Here is a 15428-nt window from a genome sequence, read left to right as displayed (position 1 = left end):
TCTGTATAACATGAGCTAACTTAATCTTTATAATGTTGCTTTATAGTCAAATAGCTCTATTGGAGCTGAAGACAACCGTGCATATATGGAAAAAGTCTTGAAAAACTATCGTGTTACATATTTGCATCTTGCAGAACAGCATAAAGTAAATATGCATGTAATTAAATAAAAATGTTTTACAACGAAGTAAAAATTCTGAAATATCTTATATACATTTACTTGTAGAAACTTTATACAGATAATTCCTGTAAAAGAAGAAGAATAGGAATATGTAGCATTGATGTCTATTGTGTCAGCCCATTTTGGAACCCATTTTATCAGACGCTTATTTTTGCTTACCTTATGAAAAAATTAATTATTGCAAAATTGCAAACAGTATTATAAAAACTACTTATACTATTTGATGGAAGATACTTTTTAGTTTGTACTTATGTTTTTAAAGTTTTATTTTTTATCTTTTGTTTAAGAAATACTGTCTAAAAACAAAGTGGTATGTCGGTATCGGTGACTTTTCTCTATCTATATAAATATATAAGTTTTTATAGAATATAATAAGGCTTTTCGAAAGCCGCGAAAACTGTTCATTTCACTGAGATTATTACAAGTCAATAAGAAAGACAAAAGAGCATATCAGAAAAAAACTCTCTTCTCGCTATTTCCACTTTTTTTCTTCGATTCGTGCTCATCGAATCAACCCATCGACATCATTAGCCGATGTCATCCGAGGTACTGGTATCGATTTCGAATCATACCAGCGAATGGAGAAATTTAATTGGGGGCCACGTAATTCCCAACTCAATTCGAACGCTTGCCTGTCACGAAAAAAATACCTGCTGGCGTCGAGCTCACGAGGAGTCAGAACTGCCAGTAAAATCGCTCGAGGGAAAAATTTTCCTGTTAAAGCAGCAGCCTCCAAGATCATCCACGTTCGATCGTTACGTTGATTACGAACACACTTTTTAATTACCTCGTTGAACGTTAACGCCTCGCAAAACTTTAAGTTCGATCCAATCCCACCATATTTCCTATAACATTTTATTGCGTTCATGAAATAAACCAGGTATCATATCTAACATTTTCTGCGAAACAAATAGATCAATAATACATATAACATATTACAGATGGCATTACCAGAAGGAAATATCATTGTTTATACAAATATTATTATATACGCAGCAATACGACTACATCACAGTCTACATCATAGACTACATCAATATTGAATATATTATACATTGCACAACACGATATTTGTTCCGAATTACTCGCAGAATATTAGAAAACCTGTATTTATGAATATAAACTATCAAAGTATATTTATTTGTATACACAAGCAACTCTTTACGATAGATGTGCACGAGTATTCGTCTACAAATAAAAGAATATTATATAATTTCATTGTCCGAGCTCTGTCATATATGAGTTTCATCAATCTTTAACTTATTTGTTACAGAGCCCGTATTTCCCCGTTACAACCAACCCACTAGGAAAATCAGTTTTCCATGTGCTGTTGTAATACGCCATTAAACGATTCAATTAATGACCGTACTTTAAATAAATTAGTATTCAAGATCCCCACTGCTCTTCCTCGAGGTCGAACGCAAAGTGAGTGCGGAAAGAGGAGATCATTAAATATTACGGACAAAGTACCCCGTTTACTTTTGCCAGCGCGGAGGTTCCAAGTGCGGAGAGTTGAAAGGAGGAAGAGAGGAATGGATGGTAGAGGTGAAATTGTAGGAATTGCAGGGCTCGAAATCGTCAAACGGAACGCTAAGGAAGCTCTTATCGGATTTTTCCGCGGCAAATCCCTTCGAACTATTTAAATCGCACTGCCAAGTATAGCACATACCCATGTAATTCGCCGGAACTATGCGGAAAGTATTCCAAGCGGAAACGAGGGAGTGAACTATTTTGCGTTCTATACGCAACCGGGAGATCCGCCGACCAAGGAAAAGCCACAGTAACTCTCCGCGGCAACCTCGAACGAATTGAGACGAAATTGCTACGGCGGGAACGACGGCTTTATTCGAAATAGGATATTCGCTGGAGTTTCCCGGCCGGATATACGAAAGAGCACTTGAACATGCAATTAATTATTTAGTCGAGAGAATATCCACCTATGATGTACGAGTACATCACGCTTTTCATTATAAACATCTAACGCCTACTACTATGAATTTCATAAAAATATTCATCATTATAATAGATGTTATATGGTAATTAAAAACTTATTATCTGTAATAAATTAGCTATATTTAAGTTAAAACTGATAAATCAAAGCTTTAAGTCATATAATCTTTTTCGCTTTATAATTTTTATATATTTACAACGCATGTAAATATATTATGAGGCAGATAAAAATATACATAAATTGAATTGTTTTGTTACATAAATTGAAACTTTCTAGTTTGTGTATATATAACTCCAATAAAAACCGACTCGTTTACAAATTCGTTTTAAATTGCCAAATATGTATTTTTATTAATGTTACTGTTATATTAATTAAATAAATTTCATATAAAATCATAACCATTTATAATGTTATATACTTTTGCACTTTTTCTACATATTCGTTTATACATATCTCATTCCCTCTCTGCCTTTTGGTGCACGTATATTTTTCATCGATATTCATGGTACGATTTAACAATCCGTAACTAAACAAATAAATACAAAAACTTAATTGATCTTGATTTATTCAGTTCACTTAAACTTCAATATCTTCGACAAAATCCGTTGTCGAAGCTTCGAAGATTTCTTTACGACTCTTTCATTACCTTAGAAATTGCACGTCTTTAAAACTCTGGAACTTCTCACGGTAATTAAATCGCGACTCGAATCTCGGCTCGTTCGAATTATCCGACCGAAGTAATAATTTCCAAGCACCTATAGATAATCGATGACACATCGACCGATACGCTACTCCGCTCTTATACGTTACTCGAGAATTTTTCAAGCATGAACGGGATCAAAATAAAAATATCAGCCAGCGTTTTCACCACGTATACCTCACTTAATTGTGCGAAATTTTTACACGTTTATTCAGTCCCATTCGAACAGTGACAGGTAACAATGTTACACCGCGTCGTTCACAGCCGGCCATGACCGTTTTAAAAAATAGCAATCTGTGTGTTATGTAACTGATGTAGATTACAAAAAAAGCAGCCGACGCAGACACTCGCGACATGCGTTGAAGACAAAAATAATGAATAATACCAAATATAAATCAGCAATCAGAAAACGAGGATAAAAGTAATAGACATATCCATGTGAGATCATTCACGAGTGCTCGTTATTGCTTCCATTGGACTTTTATTGGCTGTCCTAGTTACAATAGCGTATAGCTCACCTTTACAGTGCGATTCTCTCAAATATGTCTGCTACCTGCCTGCCAATAACTACGATCGCAGGTATACGATTTGCATTCGAACGAATATGTCACGTCGGTCTCAATCGAAAAGTCGGAAAATAACGAAAACTGCACGATTGCTTCGGTGGATACCGATCGATGTGTTCTATCAAAGTGAGAATTCGTTTGTTTCCCCTCCCACTCCTTGGATAAATAAATGTGATATTTGCCATTCGTAACCGATGTGTTACATATCAAAACCACGCGAACACAAATCTATGATCCGAAAACAAAGCCGATGACTCCATGAAATATCGTGCATTCAATTGGTAATTTTCATCAATTCACACGTATTGATATTTTTAATTAAATATTAGTATCATCGTTACGTGGAAGTACATACGGATGTTATTTATTTTGGATACACGCGCACGCACACATTTAATATTAAAATAAGTACGTTTCATTCATTCAAATATCAAAATAAATAAAGTTAGCATAAAAAGTTATATATTCCACTTTTAATAAAATATTGATTTAAATGTGTGTGTAACATGTAAAAAAGTCGGTTAAAAAAAGTCTCTGCTTGCAAGTTAAATATGAAGCTATCACGCTGTTTCGTTTCATCGATGTTATCTATGGCAGTTATCACTTTTTGTCTTCGCGTTCATAGCTGAGATCTAAATATATTTATCATTTGGCACGAGTGCCCGTTCGCATCCCCGCCGGGGATCGATCGTGTGAAAACAAATATCCCGGACATACAGCCGTCGCGGCGGACACGGTGAGCCGGATCGATGTCTCGGTGTGCCATTTTGATCACGACGCGTTAAAAGGACGAAAGAGAGTTATCAAAATCACCGGGTATAAAAGACAGACTGACGAAACTGAAAGGCGGAAAGAAATTGCGAGCTTTCCGTGAAGCGATCCTTCCTATTGCATCCAAGTCACGCGCCATCGACGAAATCTCCGCCGTTTTTCATGAACTCTCGCTCGTCGCAATAAGCCTTAAACTTTGTACACAACATGAGCATTATATTATAGTGGAATTTTAAGCCGTAATATATAGGAAACGTCGCCTTGTCCCCGCATGTGAGTATCATTCAAACGGTTTATTGCTAAATCGTGTTCATACAGCACATTTCCCCGAAGTTATAGTGTAAACGAAATACACAGACACACGAACGCATTCGATAATCTCGCAAAACGACATGGACTATACTTGCCAGAATTTATAATTTTAGAGTTGATTTCGATGCAAAAGCTAGTTTAGTTATATGCGAATGCATGAGTATTTTACATTTGAAAATTACGAAGCAGACATAAATATACACAAAATATACGGTAAACATGCAACAAATATTAAGAACAAAGATTGTATTGCAGAAACTGTTTAAACTTTTGAAATCCTCTTTGTAGCAGTCATGTCGACTGTGCAATGTAAGAGAAGTTTTCAAAGTTAATGAACATATTTCAACGATGGCATATGCTAAGTACACGTTAAAATTAAAGACCATTTCTGCCTGTGCTCGCTTTGAACGTAGTAGATAAACTGGAAATAGTCACTTTGTGTGTGATCGGGCAATGGCCCTGCCAGACCATTACGAGTTTACATGCAAAACGAAATACATTTCATGTTCGCAAAATATTTGATATTGGGTGGTACTGCATCATGGAAAAACTCTGTTATTTTGGCATAATTTATAACATGACGTGACAAAATGGAGTAAATATAGATGACCAATATTGAGCGGGTTAACTGATACGTTCAATATCACTGATATTCCAGCAATTCCGGCATACACGCTCGCAAAAAGAAAGCACATCGAATATCAAAGAGACACCAAAGGAATACTCTATAGATTTTTTATTCCACTATGTATATAAAAAATATCTGTATAAAAAGAAAAGAAAATTATATGGATATAGAGAGACCGTTTCTCCCCGTTAAAGCCATCTGAACGATACGCGCTTGTGAAAAATTCAAGATCCAATTCACCTTTGAAATCCGGTAAACTATCGCAAGTACAATTCTCCATGACGGTGTAGCAATTTCAAGTGTATGCTGACCATTGTGTTTCTCAGTGGGAATTATAATACGAAAACATAATTCCCGAGCTACTCCACGAGCTCTCACCGTCTCTTTACAAACGTTAAAGAGCTATTCCAATTTTCATTCAGCAAGTCAGTGTTTTGTCGTGCGTTTTGAAATGTTTCGTAGCGCTCCGTTGATTGTGAATCGGTTCTCAACCGTCTGCTTTTTCGAACAAAAGTTATAATTAGGAAAACAGATTTCACTAATTTCGCTGTATTGTCTCCCACCTACGTATATTTCAGTTTGCAAAATTAGTACACTAAATAAATAATATAAACATAACATGCGTAAATCTTAACAGCTTCTTTTCAGACAATATTCTTTTAAAAAAGTCAACAGATTTATCATAATTAAACTTATAAACTGATCTCTCTCTCTCTCTCTCTCTCTCTCTCTCTCTCTCTCTCTCTCTCTCTCTCTCTCTCTCTGTAATGAAATTTACTTTAGTTTCTAAAATCTATCTAAAATTTGGTCTTCCAAAAATTCTTTTCTTAGAAACGCGAGCGTAACACGATATATCCACTTTAAATTTATTTATGTCTTTGGAAAAGAAAAAGAAAGTATACAAGTAGTTGGAAATGTAGACTTATTAGAATTTACTGAGAGATAATAAATTCACGTATCTAGTATATATATCCAGTTTAATTGGTCTTTCTTTACATTATTTTAAATTAATTACACAAAATTCCTTTAACATTCTTTACACAATTTTTTATTTATTAAAAACTAAATTTACTCGCAACTGGAAAGCTTGCATATCGTTTTTGTCCTCCGGAAAGTACTTCGATTACGTCGATGTCTTATATGATCGTCCTTTACGGGATATGTAAGCTTGGCTAACACGAAATAGCGATATTACGATGCTCGACGCTATCTTCCGAGCATAAAGTAGTGCTTAACAACTATGTTACGTGCTTTACGTTGTCATTTCATACCGATTGTGTTCATGGTAAACGCTACTGAAAAATTTGCACGCGCATACATACATGCGTGTGCATATGTGTACGTCTATAAAACAACTCGTACGGATTTTAAGGGTATCGTTAAATAAAATGTTTGATACGCACTGTCCGCCATTTCGTAGTCACCGTTCGATATCGGATCATTTCAAACGCTCTTCTAGTTGAAGTTCCAGGTTATGAAAAAAATTCTTTCCACAGTTACAAAAAAAAAACGCTATTCGTTTAATTTTTATTATACGTTTCATATTGTTCAGTTACTATCGATCTTTCATCATAGTTATATGTGCATTCGTATCGTATACTGTAAAATTTGTGATCACTGCAATTCCACGTTATTCACATTAGGATCAGGTAAATAAATCAAATATTTAACGACAAATCCGCAACTATTTATAAAGATAAATAAATATGCGACTTACAGTGAGAAATATATAAAATAATTATGTTCATAAAAGTAAAAAGTCAGTTTAGTCATTTTGTTATCATTAATTTAGTACTTAAAAGTATTTTTTTTCCACCATTACATTTTTTTCCCTCTTATAATAAAAAGTAAACCATTAAAGTATTAATTATTTTTATTGTTTACAGGAACATCATAATTATGAAAAATGCTAAAAATCTATCAGACAAAGTAAGTTTTAATTACTCAACCTCTCGTTACTTTTTCTATTTCTATCAAGGACGTCCTCTTACTTTATGTATATCAATTAACAGGAAAAAAAAGAGCTGGAAAATAATATCGAAAATAAATTATCAAACAATGTCGAGGAGTAAGAAAAGAAAGAAGAACCACTAAAGAAAAATTTCAAATATTATTTTAATAGATTTAGGTACTATCATTATTATTATTCTGAGAAAATTAATTCCTTCATCGCAATAGTATGCATGTGGATTCTTAAAATTCAGCTTTACTTAATGGATTTTAGAATTAATGAACTTTCCTGAATTCACGAAATTGAGGAAAATTGTTTAGAGAATATCTAAAATTATTACTATATTATTAAAAAAAAAATTATTAATAATATAATTATTATTAATTAATTATTTAATTATTACTGTATTATTTAATAACTCTGATTACACTTTATATATATGTAATCTAACTATTTATAAAAATTGAACAAAAGAAAATCCAACATGATATAATTAAAAAAAAATTGAGCACATGGTCGCATTGTCCTAATCAAAGTATTGAATGAATAAAGAATTGCTTTGATTCCGATTTTTCTTATCTCTATTTGAATGTTTCGGACCTGACCTCTATTTGAAACTTCCACGCTTCAAATATATTCGACTGTATGCTACTGCAAAACTTCAAATATTCACGGGCCGATTGTAAAAGATGCAGACCAATCTCCGCGAGGTGCTACACGTAATGGAAACCGCTTTGAAAAATTCCTCAGTCTGTTGTTATCCGATAAAAGCTGCCTTGCCCGGTCACTCATTTGGTCGAACATTTTAAATGTTACTTACGAATTTCACGTAGCATGCCATTGCTTTTTTCTAGACCTACTTTGTCTCGAGGAAACTCCAACAAACAAACTTTTCACTTCCGTTTAAGCCATAAACGAGTAAATTTTTTAATTCATTTCTGCATTGCCATTTTACTGCACGTGTGCTGACGTTACAAAACTTTCCTAATGCTGTTTCATGTTATCTACGGATTAAGGTCATTTACTACGGCATTTAAAATATTTTAATTTGCCCTTTTTACACTGTGAATAAAAATGGAAAAAATGCAGAAGACTATTCATGGAGAGAGAGAGAGAGAGAGAGAGAGAGAGAGAGAGAGAGAACTCGACTTTCTTTAGAGAATTAAAATAAATGAGATTAAAATAAAAGGATTATTATCGAGTCGATAAATCATGTAACGAAATGAAGAATAGAAAGATCTAATCTTAATTTTTAATTATATTACATTATATAAAATACGATGCAATGTGTTTATGTCTGTATAAATAGAAGAAAAAAAGCGACATAAGATTTAGATTTACATTAAAGTTTTTATATTCGTATATGTTTATTTTTGCAATTAAAATTGTTAGATGTGTATTTGAATTTGTATTACGAGGAAGCAAAGTCCATTGTAATTTTACAGAAGATAAAATCTTCTACTACATACTACTATTATTATGAACGATGCTTATATACATATACTTTCGTTGTCTTGTATTTCAGTTCGTCTTAAGTGTGATTAAGATGCTATATTATAAAGATTCATATTTGAGACTTAAGACTTTACCATTATCTTACATCACAACTATATAATAAATCTATATAACATTTAAGATAAAATGTAAGACTGCACTATGAATATCGCTTTGTATGATGGAGCGCACGTTGTAATCTGGGATAAATGATAGTCACAACATCTAGGTAGAAAAGGTACGTCAAGACCGGATGGAGACTAGCATGCAACAAAACGAATTCCTCTCGTGAAGGCTGAGTCCACAAAATCGTATCTTCCGTAGACATATGTATTTTATGCCGAGCGTTATGGCCTCGTGGTTGATACTTGCATTATATCGTACATAGGGGTATCTTCTATATAGTAAATGCAACAACGGCGAGCGACCTATTTCTCCTTCGAGAAACATTTGGGAAGAAACAAAATATGGAATTGTATATATTCTTCTCGGATAATTTTCGCGTTTAAAACGTTAAATTATTGAACGCGTTACAAATACGTTTTCTCGCTTATGTTTTCTATTAAATCTCTCATAATATCGAAATATGAAGTCAGATTACATTTCGCAAATTATCTTCCATTTAAATTAATTAAATAAAAAAAAAGTTATATTACAACAATGTAATATTGATTAACGATGAATTGAATATCTACATATATGAAAATAATTAAATGACATCAAATAACACGTTAATTGCATATATTCATATACTAAGTAGCTGTGACATGTAAATTGGATTATTGCGCACGTTTACATGTATTAGCCCTGATACACGCAATAATAGATAAATTATGAGTGACAAAACAATGAGAAGCTTAATTAATATCTCGGACGCTTTTATATATAAATAGAGTTATTTGATTTAAGTTAATTGAAATATTAATTGTATAAATTGTGGTATATTAATAAGTTATTCCTTACTTGTGTGTTAAACAAGATAATAAATTAAATTAGTAAATATTTTCAAAAATAAACTAACAATCTGCACAAACAGAATGTTAGTCGCGAAACGTATGTATCGTCTTTTTATTCGCTATATCATAATCTTTATTGCTCTACTGACTCGTCGATCTATTCTTGAACTTTTTGCATTATAACTTTAAAAATAAAAAAACATATTTTTTTCAAGCATTTGAAATAAAATTAATGTAATACTTTTGTAATATAAAAATGCAAATTATATCGTGCAATATTTTAATACAATGTTTGGAAAAACTCAAATCAAATATATAAGCATTTCTTTCGGTTTATGCGTTTCATGGCTTTGATGCAGACATGCGCACAAAAATTTAAACGTACCCACGTCTCCTGCAGCCGTCAGCAATACTGGTGCACCCTCCCCTCCCGGTGTGATAATTTATCAGGATCATTCCGGTGGTCGCAGAACGCGAGCGTGAACAGGACACCCGGCGGATTTATGATAACGATAACATTGAATAATTCGTGGCAACGATTGATCGCATGGTCGCGACGAGATGCACCAATGCTATTTCAGTGGAATTGTGCGGGAGTAGAAATTAACGTACGACTAGGCATTTCAATAAGCAGAAAATTCCATTAACCGATGACTTAACCAAAAAGATACGACTTTAAACTGTATTTAAATTTTAAAGCGACGTTCACGAATTATAATTTTATATACATAAGTTAAAACTGTGTGTAGATTCTGATGAAGAAATAATCGCATTCTTATTTGTATAGTATATATAAATATTTCAAAAAAAGTAGACTTTATTTTAACTTCGATTTGTTTACCGATAAAACATTTATAGTGCGTCTATTCGTTTCATTGACGGCGAAGGTAATTGAGAAAAGAAGAGCTCTCAACATTTCAAAGGTCGTTATTACGATTCGCAGACATTAAGGTTACAAACGACACGTCGACCCACGTGGCTCGATTTCCACGTATATAACTGCGGCATATATCACGCGAAAGCTCGCCTCTACGTGGGTGGAGACGCGAGAGTAACTTCCGAAAGACCGATAATCTTTGCCTTAATTGAATGGCGAGGGGAGAAACAATGATTCAAACGTTTGTGACGCACCCCATTTCACGCTTTTCAGAAACTATCTAGAAGATAACGGGAGAAAAAGTGAAGAAAGAGCAGGAAAGTTAGAACGTCTCCGCGAGTGGCGCCAACACAGGAGGGAAACAAAGCGGGATGAGAAAAAAACAGGCAGAAGAACAAAAAAAACGAGAGAGGCTACTGTAAATCCGTAACACTGTGTCACGACGATTTGCAGGTGTACTGCTAGTAATTACGTGTCACCAAACGTGGTAATGTTTTGCATTTTATCTAAATCGCCACGCTATCTCGCGACTATTAAACGCTATACGTTACATTCCACAAACGGGAATCGTACGTCTCGTCGAAATCGAGAGATCCCCGAAGCAATCAACCACGATTTGCTGACCGTCCTGATCACGTTCGAAGGACAAATGGTTTATACTCTGCGACAACAATCTATGTTACGATGTACATTGCGTCAAAATAGAGTTTGCGTTTGATAAAACTTGATTAACTTGAATACTAAAATCGCGAAGAAAATAGATGTTCAATTGACATACATATTATCATAAAAGTTCTGTTCTACTTGATGATGAGATTCATTATGATACAAAACAAAGTTGAAAATTGGGTCGCGTTCATCTTGAGATGCGGCACGACAGAATTGGTGGCAAAAGAAAGGGAGAAGCCAAGAGTTTACGAATGGGGCGGTTAAAAGAAGAATGGTGGAACGGAGCCACTTAAGAGCGAAAATTTTCGTCTAAAGTCGACGAATAAATAATTCCCGAACGAGGCATTTCCGTGGTGCAAGGATCCACCTTTCCCTGGTATGAAGCCAGCCACCTCTCCGTTCTCTTTTCGAATTGTGTAGGATGCAGGGGCGACTTTCCCCTTCCTATGGGACAGCCGCCCTTATCACCCATTGATTTACATCTCCAGTTGTTCCTGCGGGAATCCGCCTACCTGTCGCACTCTTCCTCCCCGTCACCCTGTTTTTCCTCGGCGATGCGCCGCGCCGCGCCGCGCCGCGCCGCACCGTCTGATTCCTAGTTTTATTTTCTCTTTCGCCAGCCCCAGAGGTACCCTCACCCGTTTCCACGAAAGCCTGTCCAGGATTTCCCGGATACAGAGTTCGCGGTGCACTTTATTATCACGTTAGACGGGAATAAATTAAGCAAACGATGCGCGCACGTCTGCGATCCTGGCGTCCGTATAAGATATTTTGCTTGTTTTTGACGCCGTACATAAATCGTGCGAATATGTTAAATCGAGGCTTTCTCGAGGCAAAAGTAGTAACAAAATAGCTGGAGGCCAAAAATATAGACAATATCGTATAAAATAGCTGCAAAAAAAACCATATATTACATTCGCAATATAGCGAAAGTATCGAATTATTCTCATATCTTCTATTTTCAAAAGGATTACACTCGATCTTCATCCATCTAATCTACGCTTTCCTTTACGTTTCCAATTGCCACATACCATTCACGTCTGCGACAGCGAAACAATAAAAACAAAATATGTCCTCCGACGCAATAAAATTGAGAGAGATACGGACCATCAATTCTTGATAATATTTCGTACGTGATTTGACGTTGAAAATTTCGTCGATACTTTACGCTCGTTAGGAATTCGAAATGAGGAGATCTTAAGAAGATGAGTTTCATTAAAGAAATGCTACATTAAGAAATTGCTCTAACCGCAGAATTCTAAACCCAGTGTTGGAAGACGTAGAGTACGAGAGTATCTCATTTAGGATAATTAATACTTCTTACACAATGAGGCGAAACGACCTCCCATTAACACGCAATGATAAAGCATCACAATTTTTCAAACAAAATAATATCTTTATATATGTATACAATGTATATATGTATATATGTATAATCATTTACAAAGCATTTAGTACTATTGACAATAATCATAATGAGTGAGATAATAATTATGAGTTGACAATAAGGATGAAGAAAATAATGATTTTTTAATAAATTTTTTTTAAGAAAATTGAAATTAATATCTATGTCAATAGAATAAAAATACAAGCAATAATAAGTAATAACAAACAATTAAATTTTGATAAAATATTGCTCTTTTTCTATGCTCAATTTTTTATTATGATTTTTTATGTAAGGCTCTTACTTTACTAAAAAAAAAAAAAAACCGGTTAGAATTTTTAGAAGATTACGTTAATCTTTTTATAACTTTCATAATAAAATTAATTTATTTCAAGTTAAGGATAAAAAATACAAGATGGCTTTATTGAGAATATTATATAAAAAAATTTTTTAAGTTGCCACAATTTTGCAAATGTAAAAACCAAAAAAATTATTAAATAGTACTACTAAACAAAATAATAATCTTTTAAGAAATAAAACAAAAATATTATATAAAGTAATAATAATTGTTTTTTATTAATTTAAATGTATAAAGGTTCTAATATAACAATCTCTAATGCGTTTTTCTTTATACCTGTTATATTGAATAATTTCACACTTCTCTCTAATTTAAACGTATATAAAAATTAATAGATACAAGCTTTTAAATATAAAATAATATTAAATTTTATACTTTTAATAATAATCAATATAATTTTAATAATAATATCTTATCTGTAAAGATTGCTTAAACAAATACTAATTTAATAAATTAAATTAGTATTTTTTTAATAAGAAAATGCCTATTGTATCTTATTGTATAATTAATAAGGCTCGATATAGATACATAAATCCATAACATTGTTATATGTACATGTGTCTATGAGGTAAAATATACATGATACATTATACCTTTATTTAGGTAAACAAAGAAATATCAATATTGATCCGACGGAAAATAACTTTAGACCCTGTCTTTTACTATATTCCATATTCTAGACATATGACAAATTGAGGGCGGCAAAGCGGCGAGTATGTGTAATGGAGATGAGACAAGGCGAGACATTCTGATATTACGATGACAGCGTAACGCTTCAACACTTTGCGTTGTATGAGCGATGAGTGATGTTCACAAGGTTTGCATTAAAGTGCCTTCGATCGCACTATGCATGGTTTGATAAATGACGTACTCTATGCCTTCTTAATAAGTATACTAAGATAAGTGACTCTCGTATTTTAGAAAATATCAATCGTCATTGGACATAGAACTAGAATAGAAAATAATTATTACATACATAAATGGAAAAAAAAAAACAATGACTTTAGACCATGGAAAGAACGATTTTGCTAAAGTATCTAAAAATAATTTTATTGGATCATTAAAATAATTATGTAGGACATTCAAACTGATTGCTTTTTGCTCATTTTGTGCTTCAATTTTCCACATAATTATTTTGTTCAACAAAATTATTATTATATCTGTATCCAACTAAATTAAATATTTATTTCAGCAAAATCTTCTTTCCGTATAAAATTTCTTATATATAATTATATTTTCCATGATTACTAACAGAAATATATAGAATAAATGTTATTATCTTCTTAATATTATATGCTATACTTTGATTATCATATTTCAATTTTTTTTCAATCTTTTATTCCTATTCCATTTTTATTCACAAAATACCTATTCACACAAACAGAGTAAAATTCACTCAAACTGTCATTGCATAAAATTGCATCAAAAATGCACAACCACTTGTCTGAAAAAGCCAGTACTCTTTCCCAAGATGATGCTTTTTATTTATCATATCCAAAATGTACCGCGAATTCCATCAGTCTGCGACTTTAGAATGCAACGAGAGAAACGGTACTTTATCCTAATGCCTGGGCTACTTCGTTATTTCCGTTTACGGCCATACTCTTCCAGGTGGTCAACCAAATTCGATTTTCTCGTTGCTTTCGACATTCTAGCTGCCCGTACTATTCGTTCCCATTTCTCGCGCTTTACCACCGACCTACCGTCATTGTACAATTACGAAACGCAGCGTTGAAAAAAGAGAAAATACAATACCGAGCTGCATTTAAAAGGGGGCGACAAAGAGCATTTCAATTAAATTTTATTTCAATTGTTTGACGTTGTATGTTGCGTCATGTGCGTCCATGAGAACATTCACTCATATGTCATTTTCCTCAAAATCATATAACTTGATACGTGAATATATCCTGGCATGCATTTAATCTATTATCTACGCTCGTTTATGTATAATTGAAAAAAACGAAGCGTAGCTTGTTCTCTCTGCTGCCGTACAGGTTCGCTATTTCAATGCGAGCATTATTGTTTATTTATATACCTCATGCACATACACACACAATAGCTGGCTGCTTGAACCACAATGGCATAATTATTTCCTATTATGAAAATCGTATTTGCATTATTATTAGACATTACTAATTCAATGCATAAAAATAATGACCAATATATTAATAACGATAATACGTGAAAGATACATTACTGTAATAATACAATGCATTCCATTGAACATTTAAATAAAACGTTGAAAAATATTACACCCATTACGGAATAATTTGAACAACAATAATATCATCTCCGACAAATAAAGAAAGGAGCTGTTTCAGTTAAAAGCTTTTTCCGACCACACGTAAAAGTCATAAACCTTTTCGATATTAACTGTTCCCACCTTCGATCCTTTTATAACTAAATTGTCTAAATTGCACATATGTACAATTGTACACGTACAGATGCGAGCAACCGATAGATTGCCACTGGAGTGACCGAAGGAAAAACGACGAAGAGATACGTGGGAAACAAAAGAGCAACGCCGTTGAGAATACACCGAGGCACGTGTTACATGCGCGCGACCACATGATCGTTTCCCGATTCTCCTTTGAACCTGCCTGCCTGCCCTACCCCGGGTCGGCGCACAAC

This window comes from Trachymyrmex septentrionalis, unplaced genomic scaffold, assembly GCF_001594115.1.
Source record: "Trachymyrmex septentrionalis isolate Tsep2-gDNA-1 unplaced genomic scaffold, Tsep1.0 scaffold14, whole genome shotgun sequence".
Taxonomy (NCBI): Eukaryota; Metazoa; Arthropoda; class Insecta; order Hymenoptera; family Formicidae; genus Trachymyrmex; species Trachymyrmex septentrionalis.
The sequence above is the reverse complement of the archived record's forward strand: the minus strand, read 5'-3'. Positions refer to the sequence as shown.